A 27015-nucleotide genomic window follows, 5' to 3' on the forward strand; every position below is an offset into this window, starting at 1 on the left:
AATGATTCCTGAATTCTAGTTGAAAGAAGATAAGTTTAACAAATCCACAATGAGGATGAATGGGACGAATCCTCGTGATGATGATAATAATAACTAGAATGATGATTGTGACTTTAGAAAATCCCTATGAGATTAGTGGATTGTGCTGACAGATTGCTATTGTTAACACGACCGAGTGGATCAAGTTAAGGGATGACAAATTAAAAACCTGCATAACCGAAATTCCCATGGAGGAATGTTCAGATGGAATTTTTGGTCTAATGGACCATTATTGTGTTAAGGATATGAATGATATGTTCTGAATGAATTGTTATCTGATAATGAGTTCTATATGAAGGGATCTTTATCCCAGGATTTTGTTGGGTTGACCAGACTATAAGGAACCCCAGAATCAGTTGGATCTTAAGGAAAAGAGTTTGTCCCTCCAGCTGCGAGATGAGGACATCTTGCATTTTTTAAGTGGGGTAGGATGTAAGATTCCTCCCTCCAGCGTTTGAGGTGTACAAGTGTAAGAACCTCCCCTTCTGATCTTGTAATTATTCCCCTCTCTGAAATAGAAGAAAGATCCTGTTTTACCCTGTTTTAGCCTGGAGAGAGAAAATATCTAGAGAAAAGTAATCCAAAATTGAGATATTTTTTGATATAAAAATCCTCCTAGTGTCTAAAATGGTTTCCCCTGAAACAGAAATTTAAAAAGAACTTTCCAATGTGCAATTGGAATTAATTGAAAATGTGTATAAATGACCTTAGCCTAAGGGTCTAGATTTTCAAAAAACTTTGGATTATGGTCCAATTAAGGTTCCTATGGGCCAATAGGATCAATCCAAGTGTGGGGAGGAGATAAATCCAATGAATAAAAGAAAATACACAAAAATGAGTAAATGCCCACATAAGATGAAGAGTTGACTGAGTATAAGGTTTATTAGTTAAAAACTATGAGATATTACTAAAAAAATGAGATATTTTGGTATAATGATACATTTTTGACACCTTGGTAAGGAGGGGGGGAGACTTCAAGGAGGCGCCTATTTCACACATGTGGTGGAGTTTTTAACTCAAAAAAATTGTGATATTTTTATCTCTCCTCTCTCCTTGATCAAACCAAATAAAAAAGGAGCCAAACTAGGTCCAAATCTTGTCCAGATTCAGCCAAACTGAACCTAGAAAATTCTAGAACCTAGTTGGACTTGGTTAGAGGCCTTCCTAACCTAAAAATAGATCCTTAGTCTTTGGGAGCTAGAACTACTTCCAATCTATGTACTTTTATGCCTATGGGGTGCAAAGAGACGCTCAAAATCTGTGAACTATACCATGCCAGTATTACATTAAAATAATGATATTTGTTATTATCCGTTAAAAATCCTCTACTTTTGCAGAGAGTGGAGCCTCTCTCTCTCTCTCTCTCTCTCTCTCTCTCTCTCTCTCTCTCTCTCTCTTCAACCATCCTTGGAGGTTTCCTTTCAACACACTAACCAATTGATTGGTTGGGGACTTCTTCTAAGGTATATCTTGTCCAGATTCAGCCAAACTGAACCTAGAAAATTCTAGAACCTAGTTGGACTTGGTTAGAGGCCTCCCTCACCTAAAAAAAGATCCTTAATCTTTGGGAGCTAGAACTACTTCCAATCTATGTACTTTTATGCTTGTGGGGTGCAAAGAGACGCTCAAAATCTGTGAACTATACCATGCCAGTATTACATTAAAATAATGATATTTGTTATTATCCGTTAAAAATCCTCTACTTTTGCAGAGAGTGTAGCCTCTTTCTTTCTCTCTCTTCAACCATCCTTGGAGGTTTCCTTTCAACACACTAACCAATTAATTGGTTGGGGGCTTCTTCTAAGGTAAAGTATAATTTTATGGTTTTTCTCTACTATTCTCAATGTTTTCACTTCTCAACCCCTATCAAGCTTGAGAAGTTTCTATATTAGGTGTTTATAATGTAAATCACGCTTTTCTTAAGAGTTGTAATGAATAATTAAGAAAATTTTACATTTATGCTTAATTAGGATGCTTTTTATGTTTATCTCTCTCTCCCCCAAAGAATGGTCATTCCTATGACCAATTCTCTATTCAATTGATGCTTCTCATGGAGAAATTCTCAATTCACAAATCAAACTCTTAAGCTTGTGAAGCTAGAGGTTAAGAAAATCGTTGTTATACTTATATGCTAGTAAATTATGGTAATCTTATGAGTTAAATCCATAAATTGTATTTAAGATTAAAAGATAGTCAAACTATCATAATTACATTACTAAGTCTTATTCTTTCAAGAATATTAAAAATTATCAGTAAATAGCAGTGGAGCTATGGTAAAAAATTTTAGAAATTGATACATAATTTATTCTTATGCATAATGTAAAAAAGAGGACTTCTTACCATATTCTAGGATTGAATATTCTAGGCTAAAAGAACGATTTTCATCACATTCAATGGAAAACTAATTTTTAAGATTTATGTATAATTAAATAATTAAGAAAAGAGAAAATTATGGTAATTTTATTTAAATGATAAAAGAGGAATTTCCATGACATTTGGAATTCAATCATTTAAATAAGAAGAGTGGAATTCTTAGCATACTGGAATTAATGGATATTTTATTTAAATTCAAAGAGAAATTTTAGATAAATTTATTTTATGCATGAGAAATATTTAAATGATAAAAGAGAAATTCCCATGACATTTGGAATTCAATCATTTAAATAGTAAAAGTGAAATTCTTAGCATATTGGAATTAATGGATATTTTATTTTAGATAAATTTATTTTATGGAATATATTTAAATGATAAAAGAGGAATTCCCATGACATTCCAAATTCAATCATTTAAATAGTAAAAGTGAAATTCTTGGCATATTGAATTAATGGATATCTTTATCAAAGAAAAGAGAAATTTTAGATAAATTGATTTGATGATAAAAGAGGAATTCCCATGACATTTAGAATTCAAGCAATTAAATGTAAAAAGAGGAATTCCCATGATATTTGAGATCCAAGAAATTAAATGGGAAAAACAGGAATTTTTAGTATAATTCAATTTTTGAATATTTACCAAAAGTGGAAATATGGGTAGAATTGATTTTTGTAACCCATGAATTATTTTTCAAAAGAGGAATATTGAATATAATTCATTTGAGAAATTGAGAAAGAATATGGAAATAGCCGTCAAAGAAAAAGAACCTTTATCTAAGCTAAACAAGTGCCAAAAATTTAGAAAAAAGTCACATTATCGGTATCGAAGTAGGAAAAGCTATTAAATGGGACAGTTGGTGAGCGTTTTGGTTACCAATGATGCCATAGGTACACCGATAAAGGAATGATTGGAAATTAGAATTCAACCGGATATTTTGGAGGATTATGATCAGTGATACTATGGTTTCATTAAAAGATTGTTTTAAAGATAGCTGAATGTGTGGAAAAGGCAATTTCATTTTGGGTATGTAAGTGGTGTGACTATCTTGAAATTTGCATGAAGCGCCGGCTACTAGTGGGCCTGACAACTCTTTTCCCTGGTACCAGCTGGGACAAGACATAACCAGATTCCTAAATGGATCCTATCACTACAGTGGTTGGGCGGTTGGCTAACCCATGGGACCAGGTTGGACTAATGGATCCCTAAAATAAGACTCAATTCTGTTATGGCACGATAGATAAAGTAAATCTCGGATAGTCTTGTTCTATGGAAAAGTATCAACGACTCTGCCTCTCAATGAGAAAAAAAGCATTGGTCTCTATGATCCAAGTGCAAGTTTCTTTCTTGATCTGACCACAAGTGACTTACGGGTTTGGGTGGATTAGTTTAGTTAGATAAGGCTTTTGACTACGTTAGAGTAAAAATATCCTGGAGGAATCGCTTGTGCTTTCTGGGCGAGGGGAGTTTTTCCAAGTTTGGTTTTGGAAGAACCGAGGGATTAGTCTCTTGTCTGGATATCTGTGCGCGAGACCTCGAGTCAGAGGCGCTGTCCCACGCAAGAAGTGCTATTTTCGCTGCTAGCACACCTGAATTTGTTGCGCGGAGAGAGCAGGGATCTTTGAGCTGGTATCAGAGCAAATTGGCTAAAGTGGATCAACCGAGAAGCGTGAAATGTCAAAAATTTATGAATTAGTAGTAAAAGGTTGTAAATGTGTGATGAAATTCATACAAATTGATATTCAGAATGAAGATTCATAAATAGGTAATTTGGCCTTCAGATGAAGTAGTGTAATTGTATGGAGTCCCTAACTTGCTTGAGGCCTAGACATGATGGTATTTACCTTATAGTTCCAAGGGCCGTGACTACTCGTATATATCGAGGGTATAACTGCAGCACTTTACTGCTGGTAGTATATATGAGTAAATCTAACAGCTTGAAATTATAAGCAAAAATGCTATCTAGATGATGAATTCAAATGCTAGTTGATATGACTTTAGAATTCTGGTTAAGAATTGATGTGTTGATTTGGATTCTGATTGAAAGATAATGATTCCTGAATTCTAGTTGAAAGAAGATAAGTTTAACAAATCCACAATGAGGATGAATGGGACGAATCCCCGTGATGATGATAATAATAACTCGAATTCTGGTTAAGAATTGATGTGTTGATTTGGATTCTGATTGAAAGATAATGATTCCTGAATTCTAGTTGAAAGAAGATAAGTTTAACAAATCCACAATGAGGATGAATGGGACGAATCCCCGTGATGATGATAATAATAACTGGAATGATGTTTGTGACTTTAGAAAATCCCTATGAGATTAGTGGATTGTGCTGACAGATTGCTACTATTAACAAGTGACCCAATGGATCAAGTTAAGGGATGACAAATTAAAAACCTGCATAACCGAAATTCCCATGGAGGAATGTTCAGATGGAATTTTTGATCTAATGGACCATTATTGTGTTAAGGATATGAATGATATGTTCTGAATGAATGGTTATCTGATAATGAGTTCTATATAAAGGGATCTTTATCCCAGGATTTTGTTAGGTTGACCAGACTATAAGGAACCCCAGAATCAGTTGGATCTTAAGGAAAAGAGTTTGTCCCTCCAGCTATGAGGAGATGAGGACATCTTGCATTTTTTAAGTGGGGTAGGATGTAAGATTCCTCCCTCCAGCGTTTGAGGTGTACAAGTGTAAGAACCTCCCCTTCTGATCTTGTAATTATTCCCCTCTCTGAAATAGAAGAAAGATCCTGTTTTACCCTGTTTTAGCCTGGAGAGAGAAAATATCTAAAGAAAGGTAATCCAAAATTGAGATATTTTTTGATATAAAAATCCTCCTAGTGTCTAAAATGGTTTCCCTTAACATAGAAATTCAAAAAGAACTTTCCAATGTGTAATTGGAATTAATTGAAAATGTGTATAAATGACAGCCTAAGGGTCTAGATTTTCAAAAAAATTTGGATTATGGTCCAATTAAGGTTCTTATGGGCCAATAGGATCAATCCAAGTGTGGGGCAACAAATAAAAGAAAATACCCAGAAATGAGTAAATGCCCACATAAGATGAAGAGTTGATTGAGTACAAGGTTTATTAGTTAAAAACTATGAGATATTATTAAAAAAATGAGATATTTTGGTATAATGATACATTTTTGACACCTTGGTAAGGAGGGGGAGACTTCAAGGAGGTGCCTATTTCACACATGTGGTGGAGTTTTTAACTCAAAAAAATTGTGATATTTTTATCTCTCCTCTCTCTTTGATCAAACCAAATCAAAAGGGAGCCAAACTAGGTCCAAATCTTGTCCAAATTCAGCCAAAACTAAAGCTGGAAAATTCTAGAACCTAGTTGGACTTGGTTAGAGGCCTCCCTCACCTAGTTGGACTTGGTTAGAGGCCTCCCTCACCTATAATTAGATCCAAGTTAGTCTTTGGGAGCTAAAACTACTTCCAATCTATGTACTTTTATGCTTGTGGGGTGTAAAGAGACGCTCAAAATCTGTGAACTATACCATGCCAGTATTACATTAAAATAATGATATTTATTATTATCCCTTAAAAATCCTCTACTTTTGGAGAGAGTGGAGCCTCTCTCTCTCTCTCTCTCTTCAACCATCCTTGGAGCTTTCCTTTCAACACACAAACCAATTGATTGGTTGGGGGCTTCTTCTAAGAAAAAGAAGTAAGCAAAAACAAGAGATAAAGTGTAATTTTATGGTTTTTCTCTACTATTCTCAATGTTTTCACTTCTCCACCCCTATCAAGCTTGAGAAGTTTCTATATTAAGTGTTTATAATGCAAATCAAGCTTTTCTTAAGAGTTGTAATGAATAATTAAGAAAAGTTTACATTTATGCTTAATTAGGATGCTTTTTATGTTTATCTCTCTCTCCCCCAAAGAATGGTCATTCCTATGACCAATTCTCTATTCAATTGATGCTTCTCATGGAGAAATTCTCAATTCACAAATCAAACTCTAGGCTTGTGAAGCTAGAGGTTAAGAAAATCGTTTTTATACTTATATGCTAGTAAATTATGGTAATCTTATGAGTTAAATTTATAAATTATATTTAAGGTTAAAAGATAGTTAAACTATCATAATTACATTACTAAGTCTTATTCTTTTCAAAAATATTAAAAATTATCAGCAATAAATAGCACCGGAGCTATGGTAAAATTTTTAAGAAATTGATACATAATTCATTCTTATGCATAACGTAAAAAAGAGGACGTCCTACCATATTCTAGGATTGAATATCCTAGGCTAAAAGAATGATTTTCATCACATTCAATGGAAAACTAATTTTTAAGGTTTATGTATAATTAAATAATTAAGAAAAGAGAAAATTATGGTAATTTTATTTAAATGATAAAAGAGGAACCCCATGACATTTGGAATTCAATCATTTAAATAGGAAGAGTGGAATTCTTAGCATATTGGAATTAATGGATATTTTATTTAAATTCAAAGAGGAATTTTAGATAAATTTATTTTATGCATGAGAAATATTTAAATGATAAAAGAGAAATTCCCATGAAATTTAGAATTCAATCATTTAAATAGTAAAAGTGAAATTCTTAGCATATTGGACTTATTGGATATTTTAATTTGTAATTAATGGATATTTTATTTTATGCATGAGAAATATTTAAATGATAAAAGAGAAATTTCCATGACATTTGGAATTCAATCATTTAAATAGTATAAGTAATTCTTAGTATATTGGATTTAATGGATATTTTATTTTAAATAAATTTATCTTATGGAAATTTTTTAAATGATAAAAGAGGAATTCCCATGACATTCGAAATTCAATCATTTAAATAGTAAAAGTGAAATTCTTGGCATATTGAATTAATGGATATCTTTATTAAAGAAAAGAGCAATTTTAGATAAATTGATTTGATGATAAAAGAGGAATTTCCATGACATTTAGAATTCAAGAAATTAAATGTAAAAAGAGGAATTTCCATGATATTTGAGATCCAAGAAATTAAATGGGAAAAAGAGAAATTTTTAGTATAATTCAATTTATGAATATTTATCAAAAGTGGAAATATGGGTAGAATTGATTTTTGTAAAGCCCATGAATTCTTTTATTCAAAAGAGGAATATTGAATATAATTCATTTTAGAAATTGAGAAAGAATATGGAAATAGCCATTGAAGAAAAAGAACCTTTATCTAAGCCAAACAATTTTGGCAGAAATTTAGAGAAAAGTCCCATTATCGGTATCGAAGTAGGAAAAGCTACTAAATGGGAATAAGATGTGAATGGGATGCGATAGGATGTGAATAGATGTGAATGGGATGTGATAGGATGTGGTGTGATGAAAATGAATGTGGATGAGATGTGAAGTAAATGGATGTGGATGTGAATGATGAGATGAGAATGAGATGAGAGGATATGTGAAAGGGTGAGATGTGAAGTAAATGGATGTGGATGTGAATGATGAGATGAGAATGAGATGAGAGGATATGTGAAAGGGTGAGATGGGAAGTAAATGAATGTGGATGTGTATATGAAAGAATGTGATGTAAATGGATGTGGAAGTGTATGTGAAAGAATGTGATGTAAAGGGATGTGAAAGTGAAAGTGATGTGGATGTGGATGAGATGTGATGTGCTGAAAAGAGATGTGGATGTGAATGTGATGTGGATGTGGATGAGATATGATGTGATGTAAGGGGATGTGGATGTGACTGTGATGTGGATGTGGATGAGATGTGATGAATTATAAAGAGATGTGGATGTGAATGTGATGTGGATGTGGATGTGGATGAGATGTGATGTGATGTAAAGAGATGTGGATGAAATGTGATGTGATGTGAATATATGTGGATGTGAAGTGATAGATGTGAATGTATGGATCGATGTGGATAGTCATGCATGTGAATGATTGGATGGATGTGGATGAATGAGATGGATGTGTATGAATGAGATATGATGTGGATGTGATGTAAAGTGGATGGAATGAATGAGATATGATGTGGATAGATGTGGACGTGATGTAATGTGGATAGAATGTATGTGATGGAATGGAGATACAATGAATGTGATGAATGTGAATGGATGTGATGTGATGTGAGTCGGGATAAGTGTGAATGGGTGAGATGTGATGTGATATGATGTAAATTGGGATAGATATGAATGGATGATATGTGATGTGAATGGATGTGATGTGATGTGAATCGGGATAGATGTAAATGAATGAGATGGGATGTGAAATGGATGTGATCTAAATTGGATAGATGTGAATAGATGTGATGTGAATCGGGACAAATGTGAATGAATGAGATGTGATGTGAATGAGATGTGATGTGAATGGATGAGATGTGATGGGATGTGAATCGGGATAGATGTGAATGAATGAGATGTAAGGTGAAATGGATGTGATATGATGTGATGTGATGTGGATCGGGGTAGATATGAATGGATGAGATGTGAATGAATGTGATGTGATGAGATGTGGATATGGGTAGATGCAAGTGGATAAGATGTGATGAGATGGAAAATGATGTGATTGGATAAGAATGGATGAAGGACGATGGGAATACATATGATTGGGGACTTGGATTAAGTAATGTGGAGTGATGTGGAACAATGTGGAAAGACGAGAGTTTGTTATAGAAACTGTATTTATGACCTGTTTTATGTCAAGAATGCTGGGAAAGCATTTTGACCGTCTTGTGAATGAGGTTGTGGAGACCTAAGTGATAAAGCTGCAATAGCTGAGACAGAGAGTCAACGGAGGATGTCTCGCGTAGCACGGTCAGTCGAGGTCTTGACCAGCCTCAGTTCAATTTAAATGGTGAGCTCCCGGTACGGTGGATGAGGGACCAACGACGCGGCCTATGAGTGAAGCGCTAGGTGACCTGCAAAGGATCCTAGAGGGTGCTGACCATACGGTGCTCGGGTTGTGGGTCACCGAAGATACCCAAGCGTGCGTCGAGGAAGATATTGGAACAAGGAGTAAGAGTTGTTTTTTGAATTCGGGCATGGATCTAGTTGATTGACCTTGGTAGTCCTCAACGGATGAGTCCATGGCTCTTTTACATGGATCTGTTTGTTGATCTTGCTGATCTTCAACAGAGAGTCCATTTGGATTTTTATAAGTGAATATATTGCCGAGTACTATGAACTAGGAACTATTGAAAAGGCCCCTAATAACAGGTGGTGAGCGTTTTGGTTGCCAATGATACCATAGGTACATCGATGAAAGGAATGATTGGAAATTAGAATTCAACCGGATATTTTGGAGGATTATGATCAGTGATACTATGGTTTCATTAAAAGATTGTTTTAAAGACAGCTAAATCTGTGAAAAAGGCAATTTCATATTGGGTGTGTAAGTGGTGTGACTATCTTGAAGTTTGCATGAAGCATCGGCTAGGGGGCCTGTGAACTCTTTTCCCTGGTACCCGAGACAAAACATTCCTATGACCGGCATTTCACAAGCCGTAAGATCGATCATTCCAGGTATCTTTTATCAGAATATCCAAATGCTGTATGTTTTATCTTTCTAATTCTTTGTGTTTTAGGTTATGGGCAAACCAATGTTTTCTCCATAGTTTCTCAACCATAAGCCCATGCAATGCAATTAGCTAGGTTTCATCAAGTTTCTCTAAGTCAATCAACCTCTCGGCGGCTAATGCATTTTCTGTGAGCCTTTCTTGTACCATAATATGCAGGCTTGGAACTAGGAATTCCATAAGCATTATCGCATTGATTCCATAAGTTAAATTAAATGGAGTGTATCCCATCGCCACACTTACACCACTGGCATGGTCGCTGACATCTTCACCAAAGCATTGGGTACAGAGAAGCTCCGCAGATTCAGGGCTTCGTTTGGTGTACATGAGATGGAGTTGAGCTCGAGGGGGAGTGTTGAGATATCGAGCTCATCTAGTGAGGCAGTGGATAGACATTCTTTATATCTTTTAACAAATTCTCTAGCTTCTCTGAATAACGTAGGCCACCATGGTCCTTCTTAAAGCACCTTGTGAGATGTAACTTCTCCAGCAAAATGTCCTCCAACTGTTTCCAAGTGTGCTTCTTCTAGTACCATGACGAACTCATCTTCTTGCACACATCTTCTAAGAATATTGTCTTTTCCTAGCTTATATAGCTCTCCTGTAAAATCAATTGATATGGTGTGGCCAACTTAATAGGCCAATTCATCTTATCCTTATTCAAGTGCCGATCTTGTGGAAAACCATGAGCTCAAATATTTCCTCGCTCCACTCAGGCACCATATCAATCTCGAAGAGACATGCCAGTTCAGGTTCTACATTTGGAATTCTTGACATATGGTCTAGCAAAACATGTTGTGTTCCTTTTCTCACATAACCGTAAAGTTGAATTCCAAGAGTAAAAGCAACCATTGTGTTATCCTACCCTTGGTGCAAAGCTTGTTCACCAGATATAATAAGGCTTGATGATCCAAAAAAATACAAACTTGTTGGCTCTAGCAAGTAATGGCTATATTTCTTAACAGCATATACCATGGCCAACCCTTCATGCTGCGCAGTTGTGGTGTAGTTAATTTTTGTATCGTTTAGTTTGTTGACTAGCAAAGAAAATTGAGTAATCTAATTTGAATTCCCCAAGTTGCGCCAATATGCATCCGTAGCAAAATTTGATGCATGAATGTGCACGTGGAATACGAGGTCCCAGTTGGGTGGTCTCAAAATTGGTGCACTAACCAATGCTTGCTTCAACTGATTTTTGGCATTCTTCAGTCCTTTCAAAGATGATGAGTAGGCTATACAATGGCCTTGCTTTTTCATTATATATATAGAATATGATGAATGTTTGATAGTACTCAATGTGATTTTTACCATAACCTAAAACACAAAGAATTAGAAAAGAGGGATCTTGTCCTCATGTGTGGTGTTGGAAGCACTAAGAAAAAGAAATTAAAGTATCGAGGGTCAGGAACTTTTAGAGTATCCGAGATCACCCCTCAAGGGTTAGTCTTAGAAGCAAAACCATCGATGGTGTAGAAATGGAGGGGTGTATCAACGGAAGTAAGCTAAAAAGATATTACGGACCCTTGACCCAAGAAATGCTTGCACAAGAGCATTTTATGAAACAAAAAAGAAACTATTAGACAATCTAAAGAGGAAGCCAAGGCTAGAGAAGCCAAAACAAAATAAAGACTCCAAGGGAGAACGCTACTCATAAACATGGCTTCACTCATTTTTCTTGAAGAGGATGACCTGGACATTGAACCTGCATGGTTGAGTGTAAATGTTGCTACAAAAGGTAATCAAATAATAAGCATTACATTGATTGATACAAGATCAAGTCATAACTTGATTTGCTATGAAACTTGGGTAGCTCTAAACAGATCCACCCTAGAGGAAACTAATGCCTAGGTTCATAGTGTGCATTTGTCTGTTACGCAAACCATGGTGTTTTTTAAAGTTAAGATCTCCAACAAAAAATAATCCCTTGGTAGGGAAAGTATTTGTTATGCCTGCAAGAACAATGGAAGAACAAGCACTGGCACTATGACCATTCCATTATGGAGTCCCTCTTGAATAAGGAAAAGTAGGAAATTACATGCGACATGGAGCCACCAGTGCCAAGCAAAGTGGAAGGATCCATGGAATAGGAGACCACCTCTAACCAACATGAAACACGACAGGTTCACGGAAGACTCTCGGTAGATGTACTCCTCCACTAGATCAGGCAAACTAAGAAGTTCTCACTCAGAACTAAAGCATCTACACAACAACACATGCCCACAAGCTCCAAAGTACCAACTTGGTTCCCATGGAGATAAGAAATAGGGAAGGTGAAAATGAGTACTTAGATACCAAGCAAATAACTTCAATTTTCAAAAGGTACAAGGTAAAGGGTTAAGCATTTCACGCTGTGAAATGTCTAACCCATTTCACGTTGTGAAACAAGTTCATACATTTCACGTGCTCAGTTCTTCCCCCCTCAATGCATATTTTTTGGCCTTGGAATGTTTGAGCATATAGGACTATTTAGGGTATCCCCATTTGCATACATAAGGGAAAGCGAGAGTTTCTGGATGTGAAAACCTAACCTGCACTTTTATGACGTTAAAGGCTTCACAGTGTTTCATGCGTTGTGAGAGCTAAGGGATTTCATGTTGTGAAATGGTCAAAAAGATACAGCGAATCATAGGTTGCCACATGGCATGCCCAATTGAGAGGGCTGCCGAGCCAACAACTAGGGAATAAATACGTTTTACCTTTCTTTTTCATGCATTTCGCTCCTCACTGTCTTCTCTGAAGATCTTCTTCTACACCTACTATCAATTGAGTCCATCAATTGCACTCCTTTAGCCCAACATTTTACCGCCTCGACTTCACAGGTAGGAGCTCATACGCTTCCAAAGTCTATCATATATTTCTATCTTGAAAAATATAATGTTCTTTTCATATTCTTTTTTATATTTTATATCTCACCTTACATCGCACCTATCATACAAATGAATCTTCAACACACAATGAATAAAGCCTAAAATATTTCATGACATGAAATAGCATTCTGCTATTTCATGGCGTGAAATCCAAACCCTTCAATTTCACGAAAAAAACCAATTTCATAGAAAAAACCAATCCACCCATATTAGGGCAGCCTAAAACTGAATAGATCTTACAAACTAACAAATAACACTTTCACGCTGTGAACAGATTTTTAATCCTTAATGCATATAACTTTCATGCCGTGAATGGATTTCTGCTCTTCTTCATGCAAATAAGTTTCATGCCGTCAATTGATTTCTACTCCTTCATGCAAATAACTTTCATGCCATGAAAAGATTCCTGCTCCTTCACGCAAATAACTCACACACCGTGAATAGATTTCTACTCCTTCAAGCAAATAACTTTCATGTTATTTTACTACTTTAATGTTATTTTACTACTTTACAAGAAACACTTTCATGCTAACTAACAATTTCACGTTATGAAATGCACTCTGCAATTTCACATCATGAAATCCACTTTGCTATTTCACGATTAAGTACTAATTCATGTTGTATAATAATATATCTGCTAATTCACTGCAACACCACATTGTTGTTGTTGCTCACCATACTAACACAATTTCCATCATATGTCACATGCCGTTTCATGCCAACACACCACAAATTTACTAAGATCAAGTAGGACTGATGATCTCTTGATAATATTACACAGATGGCTTCAATAGAAGACTCCAACACCCCAGAGTTTTAAGTGACCCTAGCAAACACTCAAGCCAATGCCACCAAGTCATCAACGACATGCGAAGAAAAAGAGAGGGCATAGGGGCACAAAGCTTACCTATCTCGGCCCTTATGCTGCCGAGGATTCGAAAGGGACCATGCTCCAGGAAGACATCCAGACTGATGGGCAAGATTGTCTTCTAATACCGCAGCAGCCCAGAGAGCGTGAAAGTATTAGAAGACACAGATGTACAGTACAAGCTGAAGAAGGTGGGATTGGCCAAGATGGCGGAGGTATTGCCTAGGAATTTCAACCAACAACTCTGTGCTGAATATCTCAAGTCCTAAAACAAGAATACCAAACGTAGGAAAATCATAAAGCCCGATGGAAGCACAAACAGGTACACATCACAAAAGATATGATCAGAGAGGCACTACAATTGCCACCCACAGAAAAAACACACATCCTTCACATTGATTAGCTCTGTCATTCGAGGATATGTTGAAGAAGATTTCATACAACTCTAACGGGGCAAAATATGAGAACATCAAGGAAGAGGTTGATGAGAGAGCCTATTGCGCCATGTCTATGATACTGTAGAGGTAAAACCAGCGTGGACAAATACACTCGTATACCACTTCACAAAATAGCCAAGGTACATGAGGAGAAAGCAGAAGATTGGGCATGGTTCATCCACAAGGAAATGGAGCACTACAAGTCCCAAAGGTGTGCAACCCCTACCTCCTAACAAAGATTCTTTGCCATGCTGGCAACATTTCAATCCCTACGAGTCATCAGGGAATATGATATCTCATAGGCCCAACAACAATAGGAGTTGATGGCGATTCCAACATAACTAATAGAAGATTTGTATATGGGGCAAGCTGTACTTAAAGACACCCAAGAACTCCTCAAAGAAATGTACAAAGGTGCCACAGAAGGTATGCAACAAGACAGACCAAAGCATATGTGATGACGCGTTAAAGAAACTTCACGGAGGCCACTAACTAGAAAATAGATAGAAGAGGAAGCCGGAAGCCTCGGAGAAGAAGTCACAAAGGACATAACATCATATCAAGAAGCTCTGGAAGAACAACAAGAATAATTAAAGGTAACCACTCCACTTGAACCAGAATTGGAAATTGCCCCCAGAATTTATAATGCAAACACCACCTTCTAGCCCAGCAGTCTTGATGTTCCAAAACCTCACATTTACAAGATACTGTAATCTCGGATCTACCTCCCTTAGCCAAAATGGGTGCACCGCAAGAACCGCGGAGGGACAGATGTTACCATAAGGGGATGTAGGTAAGGAGAATGAGTAAGCAACATCAGCACATTTAGAACCTACTCAAGAGGAATAACACAAAGAAACTGACAACCAAGCGCAAATGGCACAAATAAAGTCCCATCCCCAAGCAAAGAAGACTTGACTTTAAAAGTAACCAAGGAGGCAGATCTTTCTTGGAATATTTGTATATGCGAGAATATGTAGGTACATTCCTTGAAGAAAGCATGCAAGGTATGGACAAGCTCTTATAGCTCCAACTTCAGGAAAGAGATGACTCATCTTCTACTAGCACAGATGTGTGGTCACAAAGGACAAAAAGTGTGGTGCTGCCACCTCATGAGACCACGCCTTTGTTGCTGCATGACTAACATGAGGAATTGTGGAAGCAGGTTAGAGAAAGAACAAACCAAGTGCAAGCTCTAAAAGGCCACCCACAAAGAAGTCATTATTATTAGAAGTTTAAAGATTGCTAAGGACCAAGAAGCAAGATTGACAGCTTTGGAGGAACATAACAAGTTTATAAGCAAGACAATAGTGAAAAATGAGGAGCTCAACACTCAAGTAGACCAAGCTAAGGAACAACTTCAAAAGGAGGTGGTGCACAACAAAGAGAAAGAAGAGTAGCACACACGAGAGCTGAGGGGGGATGCACATGCCACCTTCCATACCAAAGAGGAGGGGTACACCAAGAAAATCAATGAACTCAAAGAAGAAAAGGCTTCCTCTGAACAAAAGGTGGCTAGCCTCCAAACAGAACGTGAACAGCTCAACAAAGCACATGCCAAAAAGTTGGGGGACCTCAATGAGACTATCAGTGCGCCAAGACAAAGCAAATGGAGCAGATTGTAGTAAGCCACTAATAGGTTCTCGATCATGTCCACCGGCAATAGCCAAACATTAGCACATGAATGCCTAAAGTAATTCTAGGAGGCTCAAACTCAAGCCACCACCCAACCACAGGATTGCCAACAAAGAAGATGACAGAAGATACACAGAGCTAGCTACTACTCGGGAAGTATGCGAAGCGGAAATTTCCACACTCCTCAATGACAAAGATACTAGAATCTAGGAACTAGAATGAAAACTAGCCCTCTAGGAATGCCCTCAAAGTAGTGACCAAATCGACGAGCTATGTCAACTCATCGAGTGTGCTTCAAAGGGGTAGGATCTTTGTCGATGACTCTTTGGGTACCTCCTCAAACTCTTACTTTGTTTTTATCTACACTAACACTCTCTCTTCTTCAATATGAAATTAATCTAATAGAAGACCTCAGTTTAGGAGATTTAACCCTCATACATTAGAATACGGAGAGGGACACTGACCCTACATTAGTAATGGGAATATTACAAGGTGATGTAGTTCTTACTAACCCAGCTGATATCTTCTTTTTCCAATTACACCCCATAGTGCTCAACCTTAGTAGTTGGTGTTAGGTGTTGCAACATTCTATCTTTCTTCTGAATGACAGTGTCAACAAACTTGACGTGTTTATGCCAGATGACATGCCATCCACACCGACAAACTAAGAGGTTGTTGCTCGTAGTTTGTCAGTGTTCATGCCAGATGACATGCTAGATAACATGCCATCCACACCAACAAAATACGAGGTTGTTTCTTGTAGCCATCAATGGATAATTAGCCATGGGTGGGTTGAGGTTTATGATACCCATCAATATCTAAATCTATTTGAATCTACCTTATATCATCTCATTGTTATTATAAAACTATATTAAAAGATACATAAACATCTGGAGGCAATGCTCACTAATGTCATCTATGATTTTGAGTGTGAACATATTGAATATCCAAATATAGTCCCCAGAAGAAATCACAAACCTCCATGAGTTCATGACAACTATGAAACCCCCCAAACTCCACCCAGTTCAGGATAAGGTCAAGAGAAAACTCCATGATCCTCAACATCTGTAACTTACCCCGTGTTTACATCCATCTCAAATAAACTACTAAATCCTTATCCTAGTATATCTTCTACTAGCAAAATTGAGGTAGACTACATATTCTCTTGATACTCTTTTCCCCCTAAGGATTTTCCCACTAACACTCTCAACCCCAAGGAGTTACTGGCAACAAATCTATCTCCACCCAAGAAGCTATAATCTACCCCCTCGAGATGATCTATAAGATTTCACTAAATGAAAATGTCCTGGAGTCTTTATCAGCTGTAGAATATGAGGGACACATACGAGCAGGGAACCCCCTCTTAAAGCCCAAACTAATGTTCAAGGTGCTGATGCAGAGTACACCATTTGAGCCTACAAGAAGAATTCTGCAAGAAGACTACTCTAATATAGAATCGAGATGGAAACCATATGTACAATACCCTTTTCGAGCCCCGATGGCAGACTTAGAAGAGTTGCTACCAATGGGAGGAGAGGGAACCTTATGGGAAAATGTGGCATAGCACACAAAATTGGCAAACCCACACTTAGGCAATTTGCTGGAGATCTGTATTGTTACATTTATGATTAGTTATTGTTTTCATAGGTGGAAAAAGTAGCATCCAATGCATATAAGAGGTGGATACAACAATAGAAATAGATGATACCAACCCCCACCTCAAAGATTTTGGAATACAACTTGACTGGTGCAAGGAGTACCTCACATTGGCATAATACAATTTTCAGTACCAATGCTCCACACACCAACACAGCAAGTGGACCCATTGTACATGCTGATCAAGCAATGCTGATCAAGCAAAGGCTCACTCCATTATAGTTCCATGAAGCAAAGAAAAGGGATGCACATGTATGTTACAACTTCCCTCAATTCTCGCCATCAGCATTCCTGGATATAAGCAGTCAAAGGAATTAGATGCTGACATGGATACAAGCATGTTGAAGAATCCAGATCCAGACATAGTGCCACCATATTTTTGAAGTTGATCATAGTTCTCATCAGCCAAAGGAAAGATTTGATGGATATGATGTAGAGTAGCTGTGCTTTGATATGAACAGAGGCTTGAATGAACAAGGGATGATGCTCTAGTATTATCACCTCATGTGTCTACCAGGGTACATGCATGTTACATTTGAAGATATGATAGACACTGGGTTCTGGATGTCACACTTTGCATTCAAAGGGACCCTCAAAAAGCTTCAGTCATGCTCTAACTTCTATAGACATCGGTGGACTAGGTCTTTCGACCTAGGTAAGAGGTTATGAGGATAGAACCTATGTTAGGTAGGGGGGATGGTAATCCCATTTTGGATTAACAAAGATGCTCCTCCCATTGAGGACATTAATAAGTGTTATATAAAGGCACTATAAATGTTGTACATTATGAGATAGTGGCTAGCCAAGGCTTTAGTTAGTAAGTTTTAGGTGCCCAAATCTACATAAGGGCCAATTGTATATATAGTAATTTCGTATAATGGAAGAAAACAATCCCCCTTTGTGCTATGAGATCTCTTATCTTGTCTTGTGTATGAGAGAGAGAGAGAGAGAGAGAGAGAAACAAAGTGTACTCTAGTACATGTGCCTCTTCCATGCTTGTGTATGGGAGAGTGAGAGGATGATTGCCTTGCTTTGTGGTGTGAGAGACTCCACAGTGATAGAGTGGAGGTGGAGATTGGAGGATTGGAGCTGCTACAAGCAAGCTTGGGGAGAGCCTCAAGGGACATGAGCTGCTACTACAAGCGAGCTTGGGGAGAGCCTTAAGGGACATGAGCTGCTACAAGTGAGCTTGGGGAGAGCCTCAAGGGACATGAGCTCAGAACATTGGTAATTACCCTACGATGGTTGTTGTCAATTGCTTCTTCCATTTGTGAATGTGTGGAGTTATCTTGCGAGGTGCAGTAGGCCATAACAAGCTAGCATCAATCTCTCAGCCCCATAACCACACTAAACATTCCCTTACACTCTGTGCACCTTCTGTTGACATTAATCCCAATGGTCTTGACTGTTATCAATTCTTCTTTCGGAGATAGAACCAAGCAACTCAAAAGCCCTACCTAGACGAGGGAATTTCTCTTTTATGTTCGCAAAATTATCCTAACCCTTAGACTACCCTAATTTCATGAAGATATGACTCCAAAGACTCTCTGTTGTGCCTAGCTGACTTACTATAGATTGATCTGACCCACTGATTGGGCTGATTGTTGACGGTTGACTCAACTAGAATAGACTTTTTTAGCTCTAAGTCCTCTAACACCTCTAAGCCCTCTAGACACTCAAACCACACAAAGATATAACTCTATAGACATCTAGCTGATCACAATGATCTCATGAATGATCCATAATGACTAGTTTGCCCACAGACCCGTTTGACTTCTGTTTGAAGACCATACTGGGGAATTTGGGAAAATCCCATTACTTTGGGAATTTTCTTTTCAATCTAATTTTTGGTATATCTTGAGCATATGAATTCCAAAGTTGTTGGAGAATGTGGATTTAGAACCTACTCTTCAAGAGCTATCTAACAATATGTCACATGAGGGTGTTTTGACAAAATCTTAAAAGAATTCACCTTGCCCCCCGATTTTTTATTTTGCAAAATGAGAATTGGGATTTTCCCAAACTTCCTAATATGGTCTTTTTGCCTTTTGACCGTCATCAGGCTTATCTTAAGATAACTTCCTTTGATCGTCATCAAGCTTATCTTAAGATAACTTCCTTTGACCGTCATCAGGCTTATCTTAAGATAACTTCCTTTGAATCCAAAATGATCAAAACGACCCTTCTCCTTGTTCACCGTAGGCTAGCCTCCTGTGTCACTAGCCAACGCCAGCCGGACAGCCGCATGTTAGCACCGCCAATTGTGAGGGCCAACCCCAAATGGTAGCTAGAGTACTTTATTACAAGAATGATGCTTAACACCTAGCCTCCTATGCATCTTATCACCAATGGAATCATAGTATTGATGGATACTACAATAAGGTAGTATAAAAGGATGGATATTGAGCTTTGTAAAGGCTTGGTTGTTGATTGTATCATTATTCCTTTTTGGTTGATATAAGAAGGACCGTTCTTTTTATTCTCTCTTGTACATGCGTCTTCTTTGTGTATTCATTTTTGGTTCATATGTTATGGTCGATAGAGTATCTGTTAAGTATCATGTTCTTGCATTATGTATTAGGCAGTCAGTCTAGTAGTTTTTAGTGCTCTGCATACTACGCCTATTTTGTGTTAGGTCCGTATTCTCTTGGTGTATGTTGTGTGCTTAGCCCCAGAGACTCTCAATAGTTGCTAAGGGAATAGGAAGTCATTTCCCTCACTAAAACTTTGGCAACCACGATGATTGCCATTATGTTTGAATCTCTTCCCCTTGTTTTCAAACCCATCCCTCATGTTAGCACGTGAAAGGTGCTACTTGGAGCACAACCAAGCTTAGCAATTCTTGTTTGCCAACCCTAAAGACCAACCCACCAAATCTGAACCAGAATAGCCCTCATCCCACTCAGAAGAAGAACCACTCACCCCTACTACCGTGACCTCACCCACCACTATTTATACCACCTCCACCACCACCACCACCACCACCACCACCACCACCACCACCCTCGTAGCCCCGTCCCCTCCACTACAACATGATGTGCAGGACCAGTTGTCACTGTGAAGTATCACAAATTCTCCAAGAAACCCTCGGATGATGCAGATGCTCACATCCTGATATTTGATACCACTTGGCGTGTCAATGTACCCGGCCCCATGGGGTGGACTAGCACCTAAAAAAGGCCTCCTTTGTCCCCACACTCCAGAAGAGTGCCGCTCTTTGGGTTGCTCAGTATGAGTACGCCCATTTCCCCACTTATGATTCTATCCGTGATGTATTCCTTCAATGATTCAGAGAAGATAAGACATCCATGCATGTACTAGATAAGGTGTGCAGAATGAACCAGAAGAGAATGATAGTGGAAGATTATGTTGTAAAGTTTCAAAAACTTCTCCGCAGACTGGATGCAGCCAATCAGCCCACCACGGAGGAAATTCTCAATTCTTATTTTATGAAGAGCCTCAGAAAGCAAATCAAAGGCTCCGTATCGCTGGTGTAGACCTAACTACCATCACCATGGAGCAGCTTGTAGACTCAGCTCTTAGAGTAGAGCGGGTGTTGGTAGCCCCTCTCAAAAGCAAGGACAAGTCCAAGAGCAAAAGGAAGTCCAAGAAGTCCTCATCCAGATCTTCGAACGAGGAGGATGATTCCACAGCTAGTGATGAGGAATTAGAGGAGGAGGAGGAAGATCGCAAGGCTAGGTCAAAGACTAAGAAGGTAGGGAAGACAGCCAAGGAATTAGCTATAGCCATGGCTCAATTGACCAGTGAAGGTGCAAAGCGCACTCCTACTGTCTGGTTAGGCACTTGGTGTGCAAAGTGTCACAATTATGGACATGGATCTGAGGAATGCATCTTGAATGAACTCTGGTGTGCCGTCTATAGGACGGCCACACATACAACTGAAGCCTGCCGCAAACCCCAATTCCACCCACGTGGAAACTTTCCTCCTAGGGACATGGCCGGTGCCCCAAGGCCTATTTTTATATGCTTTTATTGCCATGGCCAAGGCCACCAAAAGTCGGAGTGTGAAATATATAGAAATCATAAAGCAAAAATAGAGGGAGCCTCGGCTTTCGAGTCCGATCAACCCACAGTAAATGCAATGGAAATACAAGCTCTGGATGGGCAAGCTAAAATCTACATTAATTCCTTTACACTAGGAATTACACTTTCCTCATTTAAATATTTGAATTTTAATATGGTGGGAATTCCTCTTTCATCACTTAAACTTATCTATGCAAAAAGATAAATTTAACTAAATTTTCTCTTAAAATTTAAATAAAAATCTCCATTAATTCCTTTACACTAGGAATTACACTTTCCTCATGTATTATGATAGAATCACCACAACACAAACATGCCGTTTCTTTATAGATAAACACAACCGTGTTGTGTTATGGTGATTTATATAAAAGTCATGGAATAAATGATATTTAGACCATTAAGACACTTTGAACACATTATTTTAGGCCATTTTTTGATTGATTTTTGTGTATTAAGATAGAATCATCACAACGCAAACATGATGTTTCTTCATGAAAAAACACAGCCCCGTTTTTGCGTTGTTGTTATTTGTATGAAAGTCATGGACTTAATGTTATTTACACCATTAACACAACCCTATTACGTTGGGGTGATCTGTATGAAAGTAATGGAATTCATACTATTTTCACCATTAAGACACAAAAGAACGATTTTCATCATATTCATGGGAAATAAATTTTTTTTGTATTTATGCATAAATATTTAATTAAGAGAAAAGAGAAATTTTTGGTAAATTTATTTTTATGCAAAAAGAGGAATTCCCGTGATATTCAAGATCCAAACAATTAAATGTTAAAAGAGGAATTTTAGGCATAATTCAAATTATGAGTATTTATCAAAAGTGAAATTTTGAGTATTATTATTTTTACTGAGAAATATGGGTAGAATTGATTTTTGTAAAGCCCATGAATCTTTTATTCAAAAAGAAGAATATTGAATATATCTTAATTGAGAAATTTGAGAAAGAATGTGAAAAAATCCACCAAGAAAACTTGGATAATTCTTATTAAGAGGGAATCCCTCTCGGGGAGGATCGAGGATCCAATGGTGGATGTGATGAGATGTGAATGGATGCGATGAGATGTGAATGGATGTGAATGTGATGCGATGAGATGTGAATGTGATGCGATGAGATGTGAATGGATGTGATGAGATGTGAATGGATGTGAATGTGATATGATGATATCTGAGTGGATGTGGTGAGATGTGAATGTGATGTGATGTAGTTCTGGTTAGATATGAATGGATGAGATATGATGTGGATAGATGAGATGTGATGTGATGTGGATCTGGGTAGATGTGAATGGATGTAAATAGATGTGAATGTGATGTGCTGATATGTGGATCTCGCCAAAATCAGGGCAACCTGAGAAGAGTGCCATCTCAGCCTGCAGCCTCAATGCAAAGTAGTCTCAGAACTCCCTCCCAGAATTGGGGGAGCCAGAGAGAGAGAATCCCACCCCAGATAGCAACATCCACAGCTATCACTATGGTTGACGCAGTGGAGGAAGAAAGAGGACAGATTTATACCACCATTGAACATCAAGGGAAGAATCGTCAGTTCTCAGTCCTTCAAACTCAAGTAGAATACAAGGGTAAGCACTTTAAGCTTTTGATTGATTCAGGTAGTACACATTCTTTTATTTCCCCTGGGATGCTTGCGTAAGTTAGTCTTAGATCAGAAAATAGGGAACCCTATGCAAGTAGAATTGGCCTGTGGGAAGATTCTTTTCACACACCATCAGACAGACCGTATTCAGTTTAATCTAGATGGGAATGTAATTGACTGTTGCCACCAGTTCAGAGTCTTATCCTTGGGAATCTATGACAGAATCCTTGTTGGAATGGATTGGCTCCATAAGAATCGGGCTGACATTCAGGCTGACATTCACTGTCACAATGGAACCATTCCTTTCCTCGACCTACACGGGAATCAAGTTCAAGGAACTAAAATTTTTGGATCCCCAGTTCTACAGTTAGTCAACCTCTTGCTAAGAGCTTGTTCTAACACACACCCATTCACTTGTATATTTCAACACCTCCCCTCAAGTGAATAACTCTAGCACACCTAGACCCTATACCAAGTTTCCCTCTTACTTGGTATCCCGCGACCAGTGTCTAAAGTCCCTAACTCATAGTCCTTGACACTCTCTCTCTATGTGTCCAAGGCTACCACTATAAGTGCCCGTGACCTTGACTAAAGTGCTCACACATACATCTACCACATGGCCTAAATCATCGGTGGCTTGGAGGTGGTTTTACTCTATTGGGGCATGTTAGATTGGGTTGTGGGGTTTCTTTCTCTTTCTCTCTAAGAAAAGATGTCCTGACTCCTCTTCCTTAGGAGTCTCCACATGAAGTTTTCTGATGTCGATCCTTCTTCATTGGGTTTGCTGTAGCAGTCTCTAGCCATGTGTCCTGGCTTCCCATAGTTGTGGCAAGTGAAGGTCCTTCCTCCTCCCTTGCCTCCTCCTCGTTCTCGTCCTCATCCTCATGAGAATTCTCCTCGGGTGTAGAATTCTCTCTCCTCTCTAGTTGTAGGGTCCAAACCTTTCTTCTCTTTGACCTTGGTCTCTGGCTCTAATAGAGCTCCTTCTATCTCATGCAGCTTCAATTCAGGTACATTCTTTAAGGTTGCCATAATGTGTTCATATTCTCCTTTGTCCACACTCTTCAGAAGCACTACTAGAGCCTCATCATCCTCTACCGTCTTCCCAATGGGCTGCCAGTTGTTGCTTAATGCTTTTATATTTATTCAACTATGTGGTTAGAGGTTCACTTTCCATCATGTCAAGTTTGTAGAATTGAATTAACAGATTTATGTGCCACCTCCCCTACATTTTGGGGGCACCTTTTCCTAGAATCTTTCCACGTCCCTATATTCACTCATGCTGCCCTTGATTCTCTCATCAGTAGATTCCTCTCACCTTTTCACTGCTATCCACTTAATTACAAACTTCCTTTTATAGCCACTTGCTAAGATCTTGTTCCCACACACACCCATTAACTTGTATATTTCAACAATAAAGACACATTTTTCTGCCTGTTTGGATTCAGCTTAGTACACAACTCATCTAGCACATGCACATATGCAATACATCCAAAAACTTTCAAGTAAGACAAATCAAGTTTCTTGCCAGTAAACTTCTCCTCTAGCGTTACATCATGTGTGGCTGTAACAATAGGAGTCATGTTCATGATATAAATTATTGTAGACACAACCTCATCCCAATAGCTATGCGGCATATTCTTCTCTACCATCAATGCTCATGCTATCTCTACAATGTGCCTGTTTTCTCGCTCATCAGTAACTCCATTTTGCTGCGGAGTGTATCTACATATAAACTGTCTCTAAATGCCATTCTCTCGCAAGAAATCAAAGAACTCAGGACCCCATACATCTCTGAATGCACCACATCTAGTACATTCATGCTCACATTTCTATCATGTGGAAAAAAATGCTTCTTTGTCTGCTTCCCAAATTGACATGCTTCACATGCTTTCTACATACCATCAACTTTAAACTTAGGCAACACATTTACACGACCAATTATTTTATGCCAAATGTCTATATCTGCAACAATTCATGAACCATGTACAAACATTGCAACTTTCACTTCAGCATATTTACATCTAGTGTAAACATTCTACCCACTTTATTGCCTTTTGCAACCAACCTGTAATTGTCTTTAAATTCTTTGACATAACAACCATCAGGGTTTAAGTTGACCTACAACCCTTAATCAATCATCTGGCCAACAAAAACCAAATTCTTTGTAATGTTCGAAACATGAAGTACATCTACAAAGTACTTCACCTTACCATCCTGCATAGACAATGGCACATCTCCAACATGGGCAATCAGATGAGCAGTGTCATCCCCTGTTTCAACAAAACCTGCATAGACAATGGCACATCTCCAACATGGGCAATCAGATGAGCAGTGTCATCCCCTGTTTCAACAAAACCTGGTCTTTCAAGATTCTTCATTTCCTTGAACCACTCACCATGACTTGTCATGTGGTTTGAAGCACCTTTATCAACATACCATACATCATCCTTATGTGCTGCTACATCATTTCCAGACACAGCATTAATGACATGTTGCATAGCAAACAACCTCTCATTATCCTCATTATTTTTGCTATAGGACGCTTAGTTGTTTTGTTGCACTTTTCCATTTTTCATGTCATTTTGCTTCTTATAGCAATCTTCGTACACATGTCCAGGCTTACTAGAGTTAAAATAGCCTCGTGCATCATTAGGCCACCTTTGCCAATTACCACGACCTCTTTGACTCCCCCTACCTCTAAACTGACCTCTTCCACATGTGTGTTATTATTGTAAATCCTGGGAATGTTTCTGTTGCTTACCATAATTTTGATTACATGTTCGGCCACCACCTTGGCCACGGCCTCGGGCTCTATCTACACTTGTGTAGAAGGCATGTTGCTCTGAACTGCCTTTGTTTTGTGAAGATTGGTCTTCACCGAGACTCTTTTCTTCAATGATCAACATTGACACCAAATCTGTAAAGCCGGGAGTGTTCTTCTGAGTCTGAATAGATGTCTTGAATGCCTTGTATTATGACCCGAGACCACGTAGACGTACTTCCACCTTATAGAAACACCAATAGATCCAAGGGATCCCACAATGCCCTTGATCTTCAAGGCATAATCATTCACAGGCAGACATGTTTTTTCTTCTCCATAGTATGATGCTCATTCTTCAACTGAATCTTTCGTACCTTGGTGTTAGTTTCATACAGCTTCATGAAGGCAGCTTCACGAAGGCATCCCATGCCTCCTTGGGTGACTTGGCATCCTATATATGCCTAATCATGGTGTCTTGTATGCTAATAAAAAGCCTTTCCTTGCTCCTTTATTCCATTCCTTGTATTCTTTTACATCTGCACAGCAGCAGTTGGATTAATCTCTAGTATCTCTTGTGCCTCCTCATGTTCACCTTCAATGTAGTCCTAGACTTTTCCCATCATAAAATTTGTCAATCTAAACTTCCAAGTATGGAGGTTGTTTTTGTCAAGCTTCTCTGCAACAATCTAGTTAATTCCATCATTTGACATATTGTCTATAACACAAACTCACCAAAAATAGCACTCTTGTTTGACCTACACAAACTAATGTATTCTTTGTAGCGGTATTGTACTACACCTAGCTGTCGTATAACTAGTGACCTCAATTTGCCTACATACACCCAATGGCAACTATAAGACCTCTTTGTAGTACACACAGTGTCTGCACAACCAATTGGCCTTCCTGCAGTTCCAAAAATAAAAATCTGCAGAGTTTTGAAACTTACCTGCAGTAGTGCACGTGAATAATTCCTACTACGAACTGAAAAATGGAGGTCAAGACGTGCTCAAAACACGTTTTTGGCATGAAAAAAACCATCCAAAGGACAATATAGTTGCCTTGCAACTCCTCTCTTTTCGAAGACAGCTCCTCAATTTCGTTTGCCGGTGCCTCTCAAAGAGCTCCCGACAAGGGTGTAGTAGTCAATACAAAGGGGGAAGTGTAGATGAAGCTCTTACCC

This window comes from Cibotium barometz, chromosome 64 (genome assembly GCF_041138505.1).
Source record: "Cibotium barometz isolate CiBa-2024 chromosome 64, ASM4113850v1, whole genome shotgun sequence".
Classification (NCBI taxonomy): Eukaryota; Viridiplantae; Streptophyta; class Polypodiopsida; order Cyatheales; family Cibotiaceae; genus Cibotium; species Cibotium barometz.